Source organism: Pteropus medius, unplaced genomic scaffold (assembly GCF_902729225.1).
Source record: "Pteropus medius unplaced genomic scaffold, Ma_sr-lr_union100, whole genome shotgun sequence".
NCBI lineage: Eukaryota > Metazoa > Chordata > Mammalia > Chiroptera > Pteropodidae > Pteropus > Pteropus medius.
Window position 1 is genome coordinate 869,492 of NW_024352947.1, and position 17,066 is coordinate 886,557.

General features: G+C 50.9%; 2 long non-coding RNA genes across 2 annotated transcripts in view; one reads left to right on the top strand and one right to left on the bottom strand.

Annotated features, from left to right (window-relative positions):
- The window catches only part of LOC120592630 (uncharacterized), a 44,068-nt gene that overhangs the window by 23,738 nt on the left and 3,264 nt on the right, over nt 1-17,066 (top strand). Inside the window, exons 2-3 of the long non-coding RNA XR_005650169.1 lie at nt 10,381-10,529; nt 11,194-11,578. This is a non-coding gene — a long non-coding RNA (uncharacterized LOC120592630). The remainder of the gene's footprint in view (nt 1-10,380; nt 10,530-11,193; nt 11,579-17,066) is intronic.
- The window catches only part of LOC120592631 (uncharacterized), a 12,138-nt gene continuing 8,041 nt past the window's right edge, over nt 12,970-17,066 (bottom strand). The window contains exon 2 of the long non-coding RNA XR_005650171.1: nt 12,970-13,617. This is a non-coding gene — a long non-coding RNA (uncharacterized LOC120592631). The remainder of the gene's footprint in view (nt 13,618-17,066) is intronic.

Sequence of the window (17,066 nt, forward strand, 5' to 3'; positions counted from 1 at the left end):
GCTCTGCTCCCTCTGCCGAGACCGTCCCCCTGATATTGTTTGCGTCGCTGGCTCTTTCTCTGCCGCGGGCTGCGTCCTCGACTGCCATCTCTCTAGGGATGTTTCCTCCGGCCACCCGGGCTCTCCCTCGGCCCCCTTCCGACGCCAGGCTTCGTCCGGTCGCCCCGTTTACTCCCCTCCTTCCTTCATCGACCCGTTTCCTACGCGTTTCTCCAAACTGAAATACTAGTTGGCAGAGGGGAGCACATCCTCTGTTCTGCTCGCCTCGAAGCCCCTGAACCCCGAGCAGCGCCTGCGCACAGCCCGGGCTCGGAAGGTGCCGTCGCATCTGCCGGCGCCCCCGTGAGTGATGACGGGCCTGGGCTGGAACCGGCCTCTCCTCCCGCTGCCACCGAAGCCCATGCTGGTCTTCGAAGGGCCGCTGACCGAGCCGTGCAGACTCGGGCCCCGCCAGGGCGACCCGTCTGGCCAGCCGCGTCCCAGCGCCACGTGAACGGCCCAGACCACGGCAGAATTTCATGCTGCAGGCGCGGTCCCCCGAGACAGCATTCTAGTGCGGCGCGTGCTTCGAGCTGCTTCTCTGCAGCGGTGATTAATCTGAGTTTATTTTGCCAGCTCCGTCAGGCCCATTTCTCCTCCTGACCAGCGGCCGCTGACTGAATGTCGCACGGGGCTTTGATTAGCAATAGCTTGAGGTCCCCCGAGACCACAGGAGGCAGGGCGGCGTCGTGGGCAAGAGAGGCCTGTTCCAGGCAGCCCGGGGGTGAATCGCGCCCCCCACTTACCAGCTGAGGGACTCGGGGCGCGCTCCCCAGACTCTCCCTCACAGTTTCTCACCTAGAAGATGTAGGAGCACCAGCTCCTCAGGGGCGTCGTAAAGAACGAGTACAGAGTAAAGTGCTTAGAACGCGCAGAAACAGTGCCCGGCGCACAGTAGGTGCTGTGCTATCTGTTATGCCCGCCCGTAAGGAACGTGCCGTCTAGGAAGGACGGGCAGGACCTGCAGAGGAAAAAGGTAACTGATAGCAGAAGTCCCATGGGACCCCAGGGAAAGGGAGACACCGCTCCGACTTGGGCACTTAGTAAAAATCTTCACTGAGCTCAGTTGAGGCTCAAATCTCGAGACAAGAACATTCATCGGGCCCCTTCTGAGGATTGTTGATTGGGTTGGAATAAAATCTTCGTCTTTTGGATTCTAAGGTCCTTCCCGACACTTATGATCACTTAGGCTACTAAAACGAGGTGGACCAGACAGCCCCCTGCCCAGGGCATTGTCACATACAGAACCTGAGAGGTAAGGTCACATGGGTACTGCCGCTTCGACTGACGATCTTCGGTTTGTTTCAAGGGCCCGGTTTGGTACATGGGAGCATCACGAGAGAGGCCAGGGACTGTTCTCCGTCAGTGAGCTTCTGGAAGTCTGCAGATCTGGGTTTTATAATTACCGTGCCCAGAACTTCTTGGTGCTGGCTTTTGCAAAATGGGTTAGCAATTCCGACGTTCGCTCTCCGACCCAGGAAAGCCGCACGCGAGATGGTGACAGCTGGAGGGGCCCCCCGGTTCGTGCGAGGGGGCCCGTGTGGAACCGCAGTGCTGCCCTCCTCCCAGCCCACCTCCCGGACTTCGGTGGCAGCTGCCGCCCCCACGGTCCCCACTGCTGGACGCCGGGGGGTCGGAGGCTGGGAGGGGCCGTGTCTCCTGAATTCCCTTCCGTGTTAAGTCAGAGAGAACCTCCACCTGTCGGCCTCCCGGGCGTGGAGCGGGTCTGGCTCATCGCACTGGGGGGTCTAGGAGGAGCCGGGGGTGGTCTCGCTGGTTTCTCTGGGGAATGATGTCTGGTGGCTTATTGGAGACGGTTTTTTAATCGTGCCGTGTGCACGCACACACACACGCGCATACGCACACACATGCACATGCACACACATGCATACACTGCACCGGCCTGCCGCACGCGTGCATCACGCACACACATGTGGTCCTGCCACCACATGCACTGTGTGCATACACCACCTGCAACAGCGTGCACACATGTACCCACACACATGCATACACCACTGCGCACACATGTGCACACACGTACTGCACACACACACATGCATACACCTGTATACACTGTGCGCACACACACGGGCTCACACACGCATACACACACGCACACACACACACGTGTATACCCTGTCCCGGTGTTGAACGTCCTGTTACGTCCGATGAGATGGTACCTCCGAGGGGAAACGGAAGGTCGGCTCTTGCTGCGGGACGTTTCCATGGCAGCCGCCGCACGCCCCCAGGCAGCGCCCTAACGATGGGTTATGGGTTATTACCGTTTAGCCGAGACACATTGTAGCGACTGATTGATAATGTAACCGGCTCAGCGAGGCCGCAGGTTAACCTTTCGTTCGTTCTCAGATGCGAGCACGGCCCGATATGTGAGGTCATTTATCTTAATGTCTGTCCCTCCACGTAGCTCTTTCTCCCGTGAACAAAAGAGGGAAGGAGGAGGCCACGTGTCCCAGGGGCTCCCTCAGGCCGAGCGTGTTGGTGGCATCTCGCTTGCCACTCCGAGAAGGGGGGTTTAATCAGGAAAGTCCCTTTTTCAGGCGGCCGGACCGAGTGCTCTAGCAGCTGCATTCAGCCAGCTGCGGCTGTAGCCGGGGGAATTCACACGCTGGTCTCGGATCCGACGGCGCATAGTGGCCCGGCTGCCCACGAGGGTCCAGCCCGGCTGCCCGCGAGGGTCTGGGAAGAAATGCACCCAACTCCGCCAGCGCCGTCTGCCCCGCTGGGCAGCGAGGCCCCGTGGCTCCGTGTCAACCATCCAGCCTCAGTGGCTGAAGGCGGGCCCGCTTTGTGGCCAAGATGCTCCGACGGCCCAGGCCCGTTTGGGAACTGTCTGCCACACGGAGGGGTGACAGGGCACTATGGACAGAGCCCAGGGCAAAGCTGTCCCGGGCTGTGCCACTGAGGGGCTCGGGGACATCTCTCTCGGGAGCTGGGAGCGAACGTAGCCGCTTACGAGGTTAAATCCCCAGGGTTCACGCTGCCTCCATGTTTCCGGCCTCACACCCCCTTCCCAGTTGCAGTCCCCAGGCAGGCCCCGATACAGGAAAAGACCGTCTCCCTTAAACACCGTGGACAAAGAAAAACAATCAAGAGAAATATTCTAGATGCTCGTGCGGCAGAGAATTTTAAATCCTCCAAATCCTAGGAATCAGATTATCATCTTTCGTTGAAAGATTTTTCAGGCTCCATATTCATCAGTTATAAAGAACATATAAGATAACAAAAAATAAACAAAATTATAATAAGTAAGATATCTTCCATCTTCTGCCTTGGAACTGTTAATATGTAGAGACTGAAAAACACAAATGAAGCCTGCAACTAGGTTCTTAGTGACCAAAAATATGTAACCCAAACTGATTGTAGATAGATAGATAGATAGATAGATAGATAGATAGATAGATAGATAGATAGATAGATGATAGATAGATGATGATAGGTAGGTAGGTAGATAGACAGACAGACAGATGATAGATATAATACAGTTCATGAGGAAAATTGGAGAATAAAAAATATAATATTCTATTAGCAGATTTATTTATGTTATAATCCAGTTCACTTCGACTTAAAATTCAAAAGTAAACCAACAGAGAAATTTGCCGATAAGTAATACTTCGAGAAGTATTTTTACACAGTTTGAAAAAGAAGATATATCGAGATATTTTATGGAGACATAGCTTCAGGTGGCTGCCAGGTAGACAATCGGTTTAGTAGTGATATACATCTGAGAGAAGGGAAAAGAGTAACCTATTTAGAGAAGAGAGAACAGCTATTTTTTTATTCAGATACAATTGACGTACATTATGTAGCTTCAGGTGTACGACGTAATGATGTGATATTTGTAAAGACTGAGAACTTATCACCGCAAAAAGTCTAGTTAACACCCATCATCAAAATAGTTACGATTTTTTTTCTTGTGATAAGAACGTTTAAGATTTATTCTCTTAGCAACTTTCGATTATACTATACAATACAGTATAATTAACAGTCACTGTGCTGTGCATTACGTCTCCCAGAATTATTTATTTTATAACTGGAAGTCTGTGCCTTCTGGCCCCTTCACCCTTTACGTCCAGCCCACCCCTGCCTCCCGAAACCACCAATCTGTGAGCTCAGAATTTTGTTTGTTCGCTTTTTCAGATTCCGCATACGAGAGCGATCAGGTGGCACGTGTCTTTCTCATCTTAGTCCAGTTAGCGTAATGCCCTCAGGGTCCATCCATGTTATCACAAATGGCAAGATTTCCTTCTTTCTATGGCTGAATGATACTCTATTGTATATACGTACCGTATTTTCTTTATCCACAGATGGACACTTGGGTAGGTTCCATGTCTTGGCTATTGTAAATGCTTCTACAGTGAACATGGGGGTGCATAGATCTTTTCAAAGCAATGCTTTTGTTGCGTTCGGATAAATACCCGGTAGCGGAATTGTTGGGTCACGTGGTAGTTCTGTCTATGTTTTTTGAGGAACTCCAAACTGTTTTCTGTAGCGGCTGCACCAATTCACATTCCCACCAACACCGCATGAGGGGTCCCTTCTCTCCACATCCTCGCCGACGCTTGTTATCTCTTGTCTTTTTGGTGACAGCCATTCTGACAGGTGTGAGGTGACATCTCACTGTGGTTTTGATGTGCATCTCCCCGGCGATGGGCGATGCCGAGCGCCTTCGACGTACCTGTTGGCCACCTGAATGTCTTCTTTGGAAAAACGTTTATCCAGATCCTCTGCCCACTTTTTAAATCAAATTGTTTGGTGGCTTTGTTTTGTTTCGTTCCGTTTCGCTATTGAGTTGTATGAGTCCTTTATATAGTTCGGATATTAATCCCTTATCAGATATATGATTTGCAAATATTTTGGTGGGGCGGCCTTTCATTTCGCCGACAGTTTCCTTTGCGGTGCGGAAGCTTTTAATTTGACGTGGCCCCGCTCGTTTCCTTTGGCTTTCGTTGCCTTTGCTTTCGGTGTCAGATCCAGAAAATCGTCGAGGAGCTCACGGCCCATGTTTCCGTCAAGCAGTTTTATCGATTCGGGTCTTACGTTCGAATCTTTAATCTCCTTTGAGTTAACTTTTGTATATGGTGTAAGAGAGTGGTCCGGTTTTATTTTGCTTGCATGTGATTGTCCAATTTCCCCGACACCATTTACTGAAGAAACTCTCCCATTTCCATGGTATATTCTTGGCTCTCATGCTGTAAATTAATTCGCCGGCGCACATGGGTTTATTTCCGGCCTTCTATTCTGTTCCATTCATTTACGTGTAATTTTTATGCCAGTACCATGCTGTTTTGATTACTACATTATTTGGTAATAAGAACCGTTATTCTTGAAAAAAAGGACACATATTTATAGAGCACCTGCACGTGGGTTCAGAGAGGCTCTTGCTTCAAGCTCGGGGATCCCTGGTGGACCCCCCGTGCCCACAGCTGAAGACAGAGGGCCCAGAGCGGTGACGTGACTTGTCCGAAGGGAAAATGCTGATTATGCAGAGGGCTGGGGTCTCAGCCCAGCTCCATTAAAGCTAAGACGTCATCGCGTTTGGTAGGTTCTCGACTAGATTTTGTTCATTTCTGCAAAAGAATTCCAACAGCTCGTGAGGGTGAAATAGCAATAAGTCAAAATGGGACTTAGAGCTGTTTGGTAATAAAAGAAAAAAAAAAAATAAGGCAGTTGCATCCTTACTGGGCCTCAACTTGAAAGGAAGGGCAGAGCCCCTGGCCTGGTTGTCAGGGTTACCCAAGGCCCCAAGTGACTTTGGTTTAGAGGCGATAAATGACCGTGTTTGAGAGAACTGCCCGCATTTCAGTCTGCTGCCTCCTAATGTGTGATCGATCGTGACCACATTGGAAGCCTCTTCTCGATTTTCCACTGTCTTCTCCGTGAAATGAAAAAGAACGATATTACTCTGTAAGGTTATTTGGGAATTTAAAAAGCGATGTGTGTGTTTTAAATAAACTAGACCTAATATCACTAAATTTATAAAGCGTCGACAAGGGAGGATCAAGTGAGTAAGATGTTATAGATTACGGGGAAGTGTTACTCAGTTTCTCCGTGAAGTAAAACTTTCATTTCCCAATTGATGCTGCTGAGACTGTGCACCAAGCTTCGTGTCTCCCATGATCTATAAGAAATCGAAAGATTTAAGGTTCCTACACCGAACAGACAGCAAAGCAGCAGAATTCTTGATTTTTAGTCACATATTGAACAAAAGAAGAAGTCGATAACGTTAGCAGAAAATAATAGAGAAAAAGATCAAAGAATACAAAATCTGAAAAAAATCAGAAAAACAGATAAATTTCTAGACGAGACTGATAAGGAAGAGAGAGAAGACACCAATCGCCAACTTCAAAAAAGAAAAGAAACAATATCGCTACTGGCTCTACAGACCTTAAAATGATAGTAAACAAATATTAAAATTTTTGTGTCCATAAAGTCGATGATTTACATGAAAAAGATAAATTTTATAAAAGACACAAACTACCAATGCTCGTGCAGAAAGAAACAGATAACCCGAATATCTCTTGTCTATTTGAATTATTGGGTACGAATCTCCTACAAAGAAAAACGCAGGCCCAAATGGCATCACTGGGGAATTGTACATTCAGTGAAGAAGTAATACCGATTTTGCACAAACTCTTCTAGACAATTCAAGAGAAAGAAACACTTCCTCTCTCATTTTATGAGATTAATGTTTTCCCAATACCAAAACCCAACGAAAGAATTACAAGAAAACTAGAGACAGATATCCTTCGTAAATATAGATTTTAGTAAATCAAATACATCAAATTGTAGAAAGATGATGCATTGTGACAAATCAGACTTTATCTCTGGATTACCAGGCTGGTTCAATGTTCAAAACCCAGCTTTTTTTTTTTTTTTTTGGATTAGTTTTTAAATCATATACCTTTTTTCATTTTTATTTTTAAACTTGCAATATTTTTAAATCTTGTCTCTTATAAGCAGTGAAGAGTTTGAGTGTTTAATCTAGTCAGTTACTAGTAACTGATTATAGATTTTACTATATCTTCCTTCAATTCTGTACACGTTTGCTTTTTATATTTTGAAATTATATTATTAACTGTAACAAATAAAGTAATGATACGTCTCATTTGTTTTTGAACATTTTTTCACTGTGAAATATTCCGATCTCTAGTAATGATTTTTGCTTTAAAAGCTATTCATCTGATAGATTAGATTAGATGAAAATTTAAAACGGTTCATCAAAAGATAACACTCAATGAATTTTAAAAATCAAGCCATCAGCGGGTGAAGATATATACAAAAACATAGTTCTGACGAGGCATGTCCCAGAGTATGCATAGGACATACAAGTCAGTGAGAAAAATCAGAGACCCAGTAGCAAAATGGGCAAGACCTTTGAACAGGCACTTCTAAAAACGATACCCAAATGGCCACTAAATATGTAAAAAGATGCTCAGCCTCATTAGTCATCAGGGAAATGTAAACCGTGATGGGTGATCGCCACATCACACTCGCTAGAAGGGCCAGGGTGTTAAGTCTGAAATGTTTAAGAATCGTCAAGGATGGAGCAATGTGTCTTCTCCTATAAATTCGAGAGCGTATTTGTACATAACGGTGTAGATTGGTACGACCGTTTTAGTAAACGTTGACATGATACACTAGATTTCACCCTAAGCGCATCCTGCGTTCTGTTCATTCTACTCCTAAATATATACCTGTAAGAAATGTGTGCACACGTACAATAAAAAATATGTACAAGAATATTCATAGCAGCACTATTCAGAATCCCCCAAACTGCAAACACCCCAAGTATTTATCGATGGTAGAATGAATAAACTTGGGCATATTAAAAGGATGGAATGCTGTACAACAATTGAAATGATCGAGTTGTGTCATGAAACCATTTGGATAAAAATTACAAACATGTCGAGCAAAAGATGTCAGACGCAGGAAAATGCATACCATACAATTCCATTTATATAAAGTTCAAACACACACAAACACACAATCTCTCGTGTTACAGGTCAGGATAGTGTTGAGTGATTTGGGGAAGGGGATCAAGGTGCTTTCTGGGGTTCCATGACACTCAATTTATTGACTTGGGAGGTGGTTACATAGGTGTCTTTACTTCGCGCTGTGAATTTATCATTTTTTTCACTTTCCTATGTATATGCTGAACCTCAATTAAAACGTTAATAAAAGTTTTTAGCTCTTAGAATACGACTAAACGTAACTCTCTTCCTGACTTCCTTGGCAGTGAAGCCATAAATAGCTGACATCAGATTATGTCAAATTCACTTTCCAACGCAAAGGAAAACACAGTTACTTCCCGTGGCCTGTGTTCTGCTAGCTTGGCTCCTGGGTTTTGATACACGTCCATTAAAAGTGTCTTGATATAAGACCCCCATCTCGGCTCCGCAGGGAAAATTCGCGTCTGCTTGGCTCATCACTGTGTTTCTAGTACCGAATAAGGCGCACAGCAGGCACCCGTTGAATGAGTTCCTGGATCAAAGAAGCAAGCGAGCTGTCCTTGGAAGTACTCACCACGTGGACCGGGCTCCGCCGTCACCGAGGGAAGCGGCCCGTACTAGGCGCTGTCGGCGGCGCGAGCACCGGTTCCCACGGATTTCTCCTGCTCTACAACATCCACCGCGAGAGGCAGCTCAGGGGGTGGCAGGAGAGAGGGCTCCCTTATTTTTCCTCGCAGCCTGAGTCGTCACAAATATGTCACCGTCACCTACGTCAAGCCCACTTCCGCCTCGATCGAGTTCAGTGTACCCGCTTGAAGTGACTTACAGTGACATCTGTCAGTTACAGAGAGGGCGCGTTTCTTCATGGAGTCCACCGCTTAGCTTTCCACGGTGTCACATTTACATCTCGAGAGGACCACGATGACGCTCCTTTGGAAATAGTCTGTAATTCAGCCCGGGCCTTTCCATGACGTATCCTTTATCGTTTTAGAGTGACTCGTACAAGTAGAAAATCTATATGTGACGTGGTACGAGCTGCGGAGAATTCGTCTTAATGTAGCTTAAATGATTCTTACTGCACGTCGTGGCATTTAATCGTATTTTGCCTTAAATTGTTATTCACTCTTTTCATAAAAGCATCCGTCATCTCTCATCTAAACTGTAGGCTCATTTAAATCAGGGGCTATGACCTTCCAGTTCTCAAGTGTCTTACCTCTGGCCGAGCCGCACGAGTCGCCAGACTCCAGGAGAGCAGGAAAGAGGGTGGAAAGGTGACCTTTCATCAGAGTTTTTAGTTTCTGATCTGCACGATCGGTCATGAGAGAAAATCGTTAGCAGCAAAGGCTCTGAGCTTGTGGTACAAAAAAATCCAACTAGTATCTAAAAAGAAGTAAAATAAGAGCTTTAGCTGATAGCCAGTGAGAAGAGAAAATATTCAAAATATTACCCTCATCGCTTACTGCATCTCTGCAGGTAATGGAAAGTCACACTCCTAGATAAGATCCTTTGAAAAAAATCTTAGGTGGAGAATTATCGACCATACTCTCTGTTTTCCTGCTATGATTGTAAACTTTCCTTGATAGGAACCTTCGTGCGAAGGAGCCGTAGGTAGCATCCTCACAGGGCGCTGGCTCACGCTCAAATGAGAAATCATGTCAAGATAAGAAAATCATTTGGTTCTTTCAAGTTGAAAAGAAGATGCGTTTAAAAATATCACTTGGTGGACGTATGAGAAGGTTTCCTATAATCAGTTACCCAAAATAAACCATATTATTTAGCGGATGTCTGCAGGGAGACCACCAAACAGATGTTTGAGACAATGAAGAAAGGCTGAAAATATCTCGAGCATTTCCGTGCTTCGAAATATGTGTATTGATTTTAGAGTGAGGGGGTGAGAGATATATGTTCGTTTTTTAAATGAAAGCCTGATATTTCGTTTATGGGACAGACTTTTCTCTACGTACTATAGAAAATTCATGCTATGAACATTTACGTCAAGTCTTGGAAGAAAGATGAGATGAAAGCCATGTATAATTAGAGTATGTGACTCGTATGGAAAATAAGTCTCTTTAAATTCTCAAACCTGCGAATTAGAAATCACAGATAGACCAGCCCCCAACCCCCATGTCACCTCCCCGCCGGCCCCCGGCCTCCATGTCACCTCCCCGGCTCCCCGCCCCCGGTGTCACCTCCAAGCCGCCCCCGCCCCCCTCACCTCCCGCCCTCCTCAGCCCCATGTCACCTCCCAGCTCCTGTTAACTTCAGGGGCCTCGAGTTTATGACATCCCTAATTCTTAACAATGAAGATGGTGCTTTTAGTGCTCATTTTGATAAAATTTTACCACTCCAAATCTATTTGGCTGTTTTATAGCGTCATTATTATTGTTCACCAAGGCGTCAGACCTTTACCATGTGCTCACGGCCGGCTCCGGAGACGCAGAGCTGAGCGTGTGATCTGGTGCCTGGGGACAGCTCGTTGACTTGTCACCTCGTCTCGATCGCTGGCTGTGGAAACCGGAGGTAATGAGGGCATCTGGGATGAGCGGCACGGAGAGGGGGCGGCCCAGCGGGTCGTGGGGACAGCTCCGCGGTACCACGTGGACCCCGTGCTGACACGCGGTGACCACGGGGTCAACATCTGTAACCTAAAAAGTAACATAAAGGGATAAGGGGCGACGCTGTAGACTGGAAGCCCGTGTCCTCCCGTTCACACGTCCAGCCCTAACCCCTAAGGCGACGGGGCTGGGGGCAGGGCCTCTGGGGTGACGAGGTCACAAGGGCAGAGCCCCCGCGAATGAGACTAGCACCCTGATGAGAAGAGACAGGGTCTGCTCCTCCTCTCGGCTCTCGGCCACGTGGGGTCCGTGCGAAGTCACAGCTCTGGGCCGGGAAGCGGGTCCTCACCGGGCACCGGGCCGGGAAGTGCTTTGAACTGGGACTTTCCAGGCTGTAGGATTGTGAGATAAATTTCCGCTGTCCGTAAGGCACCCAGTCTGTGGGATGCCGGTAGCGGCCCACGGGTGGATGAGGAGCTGGGTAGAAGATGCGGCCCGTGCAGAGATGCGGCCGGGTGGACCGAGGGCCGAGCGGGGGCTGGGCTCGGACCGCCCTCCGGCCCGGCCCGGCATCTCCGTCCAGCCGTTTCCTTGCTCCACTTACTCCTCCTCTTTGCTGTGCTATCCAGATGACGGCTTCGCAAACACCCCTCAGCCCGGTCGGCGGGCACGGGCAGCTTTTCCTTCTTCCCTTCTCCCCCTTGACACCCGATCGGACCGAAGCCTGGACCACCTACTTATGAAGCTGCAGTTGTGAACCCCGAGGCGCCCTCGGCCAGCGGTCCAGCCAAGACCCCTTCCCTCTGGCCGGATCTGCGCGTCTTCGTCTGTCCCCGGCGCCCACGGCTCCCCCGGCGGCCATCCTACGTGCGACTTCCAGGTCTTAAAGCAGAAGCCAGGGCTGTCAGGAACCCGCGATGGCTTGTCACGGGCGGACGAAAGTCAGGCTTCTGGAGTCTGGCTGAAGACTTTGGCCTCTTCGAAGGATTTTGAGCCGTTACGGAATTTAATCGGGTGAGTCACATGTTCAGAATCATTTTTTGAAAATATGCTCCCTGTTAAAATAGAAAAGAGATTCAGGGCAAAGCAGAGCCGGTGACAGGGAGCGAGCTTCGAGGCGTGAGAAACCAGAGTAGCGGCTGAGAGTTCGCGGCGCTGGAGAGAGGGGGAGGGGCGGGGACCCACTCGAAAGGGAGATGACGAGTGACCCACGGGGTCCGGGGGAGGAACTGGGGGCCGGGGTGCTGCCCGGAGTCCTCGGTGTCCACCGAGGTGTCCACCGTCAGGAGGTGGGCGTGGGTGAGGATGGGGATGCATGTTGAGGCCAGTTTCGGACTTGACGCTGGGACGTCCGAGGGAAGGCGTCCCATGTGCCATCGGACCCGCGAGACAGAGTTCGGAAGAGAGGTTCGACCTCACCCCGAACCCACTGGCTCAAGGCAACGAGTGCTTGTTCCTGCTCACGACGCAGGTCACTGGCCGGCTGAGCTGGGCCGAGCTTGGTCAGGTGGCTACCTGGCCGCGGATAGCTCAGCGGGACTGGACGGCTCAGCGGGCCTCGCTGTCCTCAGCGGGCCTCAATCACGCCTTGGGCAGTGCCTCGTGGTCAGCACGGCTGACAGCAGCGTCCCTGGTCAGCAAACGAGCCTGGCCTAGTTCGCAGACGGCTGCGGGCTTGGTCCCAGGAGAACGGGGCTCCGTGTGCAAAGCCCCTGGAGACCCAGCCACGGAGCTGCCACAGAGCCGCCCCCTGCACCCCACTCTCCAAGGCAAGGCCAGGGTCAGCCGGAGCCGCAGGCGGGATACCCCCCGGGGAAGCGTTCCACGGTCGGTCAGCGGGGTCGCCCCCGAGGCTCCTTTCCGTGGTGATACAGCTTCTCCTTCCCCGGCCATGCGGGCGGGGAACGCGCCCCGCGGTCTTCGCTTGGGGGGCACGCCGTGCCTGTGGGGTGCCCCGGGTCTGTCGGCGAGGGACTGAGTGAGGGGAGAAAGGGGACCCGCAGAGGCAGAAGGAGAGAACCAGGCCTTGGGCGGAAGCAGAGGAGGAACTTGGAAGAAGCAGGAGGCAAACAGGCTCTTGATGTCAAAAAAGGTGACATGGGGCAAGCCGAGGGAGGGCGGGACGGGCGGGGCGCGGGGCAGGGCCGCTCCCGGCTGCCCTTGAGGGCGCGGCAAGCTGGCAGGAGGAAGTGGCAAAGATGAGCTCACCGGGGCAGGTTCCCAGCCTCTCCCCAGATGCGCCGTCTGAAGAGGCACTGGACCGGGAGAGCCCGTGATGGGAGGGGCGGACACCCCCGCAGGTCGTAATGACCCGCGGCCACCGTCAGCGCTTCCACTCATCACGTGACCCCAGAACCTTAAAAAGACCTGAAGGGAAACCCCCAAATACGTGAGGTGGAATTAAGTACCAGGGAGAGGAGGCCGACTTATTAGCAAATGCAGAAATGGGGTATTTGTCACACTCCCGGGTGTGTGGCCTGAGGGTCATACGCGCTGCGCACACGCCGTGCAACGCGGCCTATGAAGTGTTTCAAGTCCATTACCTTATTTAATCTTCCCCGCAGTGCCATGAGTGAAGACCTGTTTTTATTTCTATTTCACACATAAGGAAACTAAGGAACAGAAAAAAGTCAAGTTTTCATGTTCTCGAACAAGCGGGCATTTGAGCCCAGGCAGTTAGTTCAATGTCCGATCCGTCCGTCCTCACCCCCATGCCATTCCGTCCCGATGGCTTCAGTGACGATCAGATAATTTAGGCAGAACAGAGGACGTGACCAAGGCACACGCGTGCGTGTCCACGCGACTTCAGCGAGCGCCCTGCGCCCTCGGCCGGACCCGGCGGGATTTCTTCTGCCCCGCCTCGTGGATGGCCCTGTCCACGCACCCTCCGGACCCGACCTGCAGAGAGGTAGCCAGGAAAATGGCAGCAATTCTGACGACAATACCAGACTCGGCGGGAGAAGAAGGTCCCCCAAGAGAAAGGCCGAGAACCGATGGTTCATTCTCTCTGCTAATACCCGGGAAGGAGTTCACGGCCGTCAGCCGGAGTCGCTCTGGGTGAATAAGAAATGCATAGAAAAGGGAAGAACAGAGTGTGGGATGGAGAATAACGATGAAAATAAAGGTGGAGCAGAAAGAAGGAAAAAGGTCCGGGGTGGGGGGGGGCACAGAGGGAGGGGGTCCCGGGCACCTGGCGGGGAGATGCCGGGCACCAGGCGGGGAGCCAGGGCTGTCGGCAGCCCCGCCCCCAGCAATCCTATTAGGCAGCAAAAATGAGATGATTGTATTTTCACTTTGCCGCGACATGCAAATGACTCAATTTAGCAGCTAGACATGTTTGTTATTGGATTCCGAGAAATTCTCTCCCTAAAATGTAATATTTTTGTGACAATATTGTCAGCGATGCCAGATCGCTTTTCTATTTTGGTTAAGCTTTTATCCGAGTCTAGTCTATGTCATCCACTCCCAGATTCCAAATGATGGCTTTGATGTAATTTTCCTGTAAGCAGGAAATAATAACGTGCTCAGAAATGTGAGAAATGCGTTAACCTTCCCATTATTTTTCAGCGCCAGGAGGATTAGAGGGTGGGCCGCGATAGGGAACGTAATTATTTCTCGCGATGAATTTTTATTTATGTTAATATCCTCGAGCGCTCACGGATCCGTCATTAGCCACGCCGTCTGTTTTGTTCCAGTCTCTATATCCCGCGTCTTTAATCCTTCTGCTTTTAGAGGCTTTTTTGCGTCACCGACAGACTTTTAAAGCCTATAAACAAAGGATGGTGATCAAAAAGGCTGGGACCCTGACCCCCGCAAATCCTCGCACCATTCTGTCCAAATGGAGATGTGTTTCTTTTGATTTCCCTAAATTCCTGTCGACTTAAACAACTTCTCCGACAGAGATAACCTCCACCCCTCCAGGATTAACCGGTGAGAAAGGAAAAGGGAGAACGTGCAAGAAACGTTCGCTTGGATCCATCAGTCACAACCAGGACACACCTACCCAGGTCGTAAACATTTAGAAACCTGCTCTGTGCAGCCGCTGCGTCCAGGATGATAGCCACGTGGTCGGGAGCAGCTGTGACGTTCTCAGAAGCGGTGGATCCGTCTGCAGATCCGATGGACCAGGGCGAAATGGTGGTCGACTTTACGTATTACCTTGCCTGGGCCACAGCACCCGGAAAGTGGGTCAAACATTATTGCAGGTGACTCTCTGAAGCTGTTTTTTTTAGATGAGATTAACAATGAAATCGCCAGACTTTGAGAAAAGCGGATCACCCTCTGCCGTGTGGGTGGGCCCCGTCCAATCAGTTGAAGCCTTAATAAAAAAAAAGGTTAATAAAAAAAGGTCTCCTGAGGAAGAGGGGATTCTGCCAGCAGACGACCTTCGGATGTGAACTGCGACACTGACCCCTCTCTTGGTCCGCTGCCTGCCCACCTGCCCTGCAGGTTTTGGCTACATCATGCCCATGGTCGTGTGAGTCATCACCTTAAAATAAAGAAAAAATGTCCTCTCTTTTTCTGTACAGATACACACACACGCACAGAACGCCGACTGACGCAAATAAGTAGGGGCGTGCTTTTGAGACTTTGAGACTCAAAGGACAATGGGAAGAGAGATTTACTCAAAGGGACAGAGGACAGGTCAGGGGGTGCAGGGAGGGAGCATGGGAGACCGGGCCACTTCTGGGCGGCAAGCTGCAGAGGGCACTTTGCAGCTCTCTCTGGGCCGCGCCCTTCCCCAACCCCCGTCCCCACACCCCCACCTGCACCCCAAGACCTCGAGCCACTGGAGAGAGACCTCCGCGGTAGGAGGGGAGTGGCACTGGCTTTGGGGACCCGAAGAGAGGGACTGATGAGGTCTTTCTTGACCAGTGGTTCGTTCTGAAGAAATTCATATTCTAAATGTTTTCCCGTTCTTCATGTGGGCTTCCCTTAAGGAGAAGGGTTTTTGTTATTCTGTTCAAAAGCCTTTTTTAAAGTGACAAGCTCGTTGCTGTGCTTTTGTTATTCGGACAGTCAGGAGATGGGGTGACGAAGCGTTTGAATGGTTCTCAGACTCCACTGGGCGGGAGAGTCCCCAGGAGAGCCTGTCCAGCGCAGGTCACCACCCCCCAGAAGCCCCCTGAGCGTGAAGGTCTACGGCTAGGAGCTGAACTGGCTGCTGCTCTACGGACGCTCCGGGACATTCCGGCGTCGACAGTCTTAGCAACCCTGCATCCGTCAATAGCTCACCATGTGCAGAAAACCCATTTTCATGGAATTTTAATGTTTTAGATATGGATCCGTGGCAGAAAACCTAATAAAAGCCTAATTTAAAATGGCTTTGAGGTCAACTATCTGAGCGTTCTGTTCCATCATGCTTCTTCTGGAAAATACAAAAATAAATCAACAGCCAAGAACCCTATGATCTCCACAGTAGGAACTGCCCAGTGGTGGTTCCCTGTGGACCCTGTGCCCGCACGTGGCAGTCACGTGGAAGGCCCCACGCGCCCCCGGGAGGCAGGCGGAAGCCCCGTGACGGGCCTGGCACAGCCCCGGCCCGCGAGGCCACTCAGCCGCGCCCGTCCCGGAGCTGTTCTCCCTTCACCGGCCCTGCCTCGCAGACCGTCCTTGGCTCTCAAAGAAGCTACTGGAGCAATCGGCAGGCGAGTCGCAGAAGGCGGCGATCACAGTCTGCAGCATCTCTGCTGACGTAAAGCGAGCAGAGGGCGTGAGGCGCACTGAGGGGGGCAGGCGGGCCACGCTGAGGACAGGGACGGCGGCGTCTAACCAGCTGGCTCATGGCTTAATGCTCCGTAAATATGAGGGCCACCTGGCCGAGGCCCTTTTTGGCAAATGCCATGTGGAGGGTCTGCGCTCACGTGAGAACAAACGCGGAGAAGCTGGGCCGAGTCTTCCTGTCACCTGCGAACGCCTGGCCACAGCCAGTCGAAAGGGAGATGCACATGAGTCCCCATTCCTGCACGGTCACCTGGCAGGGTAGGCCTGTGTCCGCCGAGGGAGTAAGAGCCGACAGTGTGCAAGGCCGACTTCCATGTCCTGCCTCCTCACCACCCCCCGCCCCCCGCAAATCCCAAGGATGGCTCGTGACCGTCAGGAGGCCACTGTGTCCAGCAGCCGGAACCTCAGTGCTGAAGACAGAGGGGGCTGTGCTGTGTCATGAGCGCCTCCAGTTAGAATCGTCTGGGCTGGTGACAGGCAGAAGTGTCCCTCCGCACACTGAAGCGGGCACCGTGGGAGAGAGGCTTCGGAGCCTGGTGAGTTCGGTCCTCGGAAGCTCGGGCCGTGAGGCGTGAGCCACTGGCCTGTGAGGAGCCGAGAATGCTTCGGCCCACGGCACTTTGCAGGTGAGTGCACACCTGCCGCAGAGATGGGGCGGCTGGTCCAATGGACTGATGAATCATGTCTACCGCCGGTTGGAGTTAGCTGTCGAGTTGCGTCTTCCCCCGAAGGAGCCGGATAAGGAAGGTCATCTTCGTGACATAAAATGCGTCGCAGA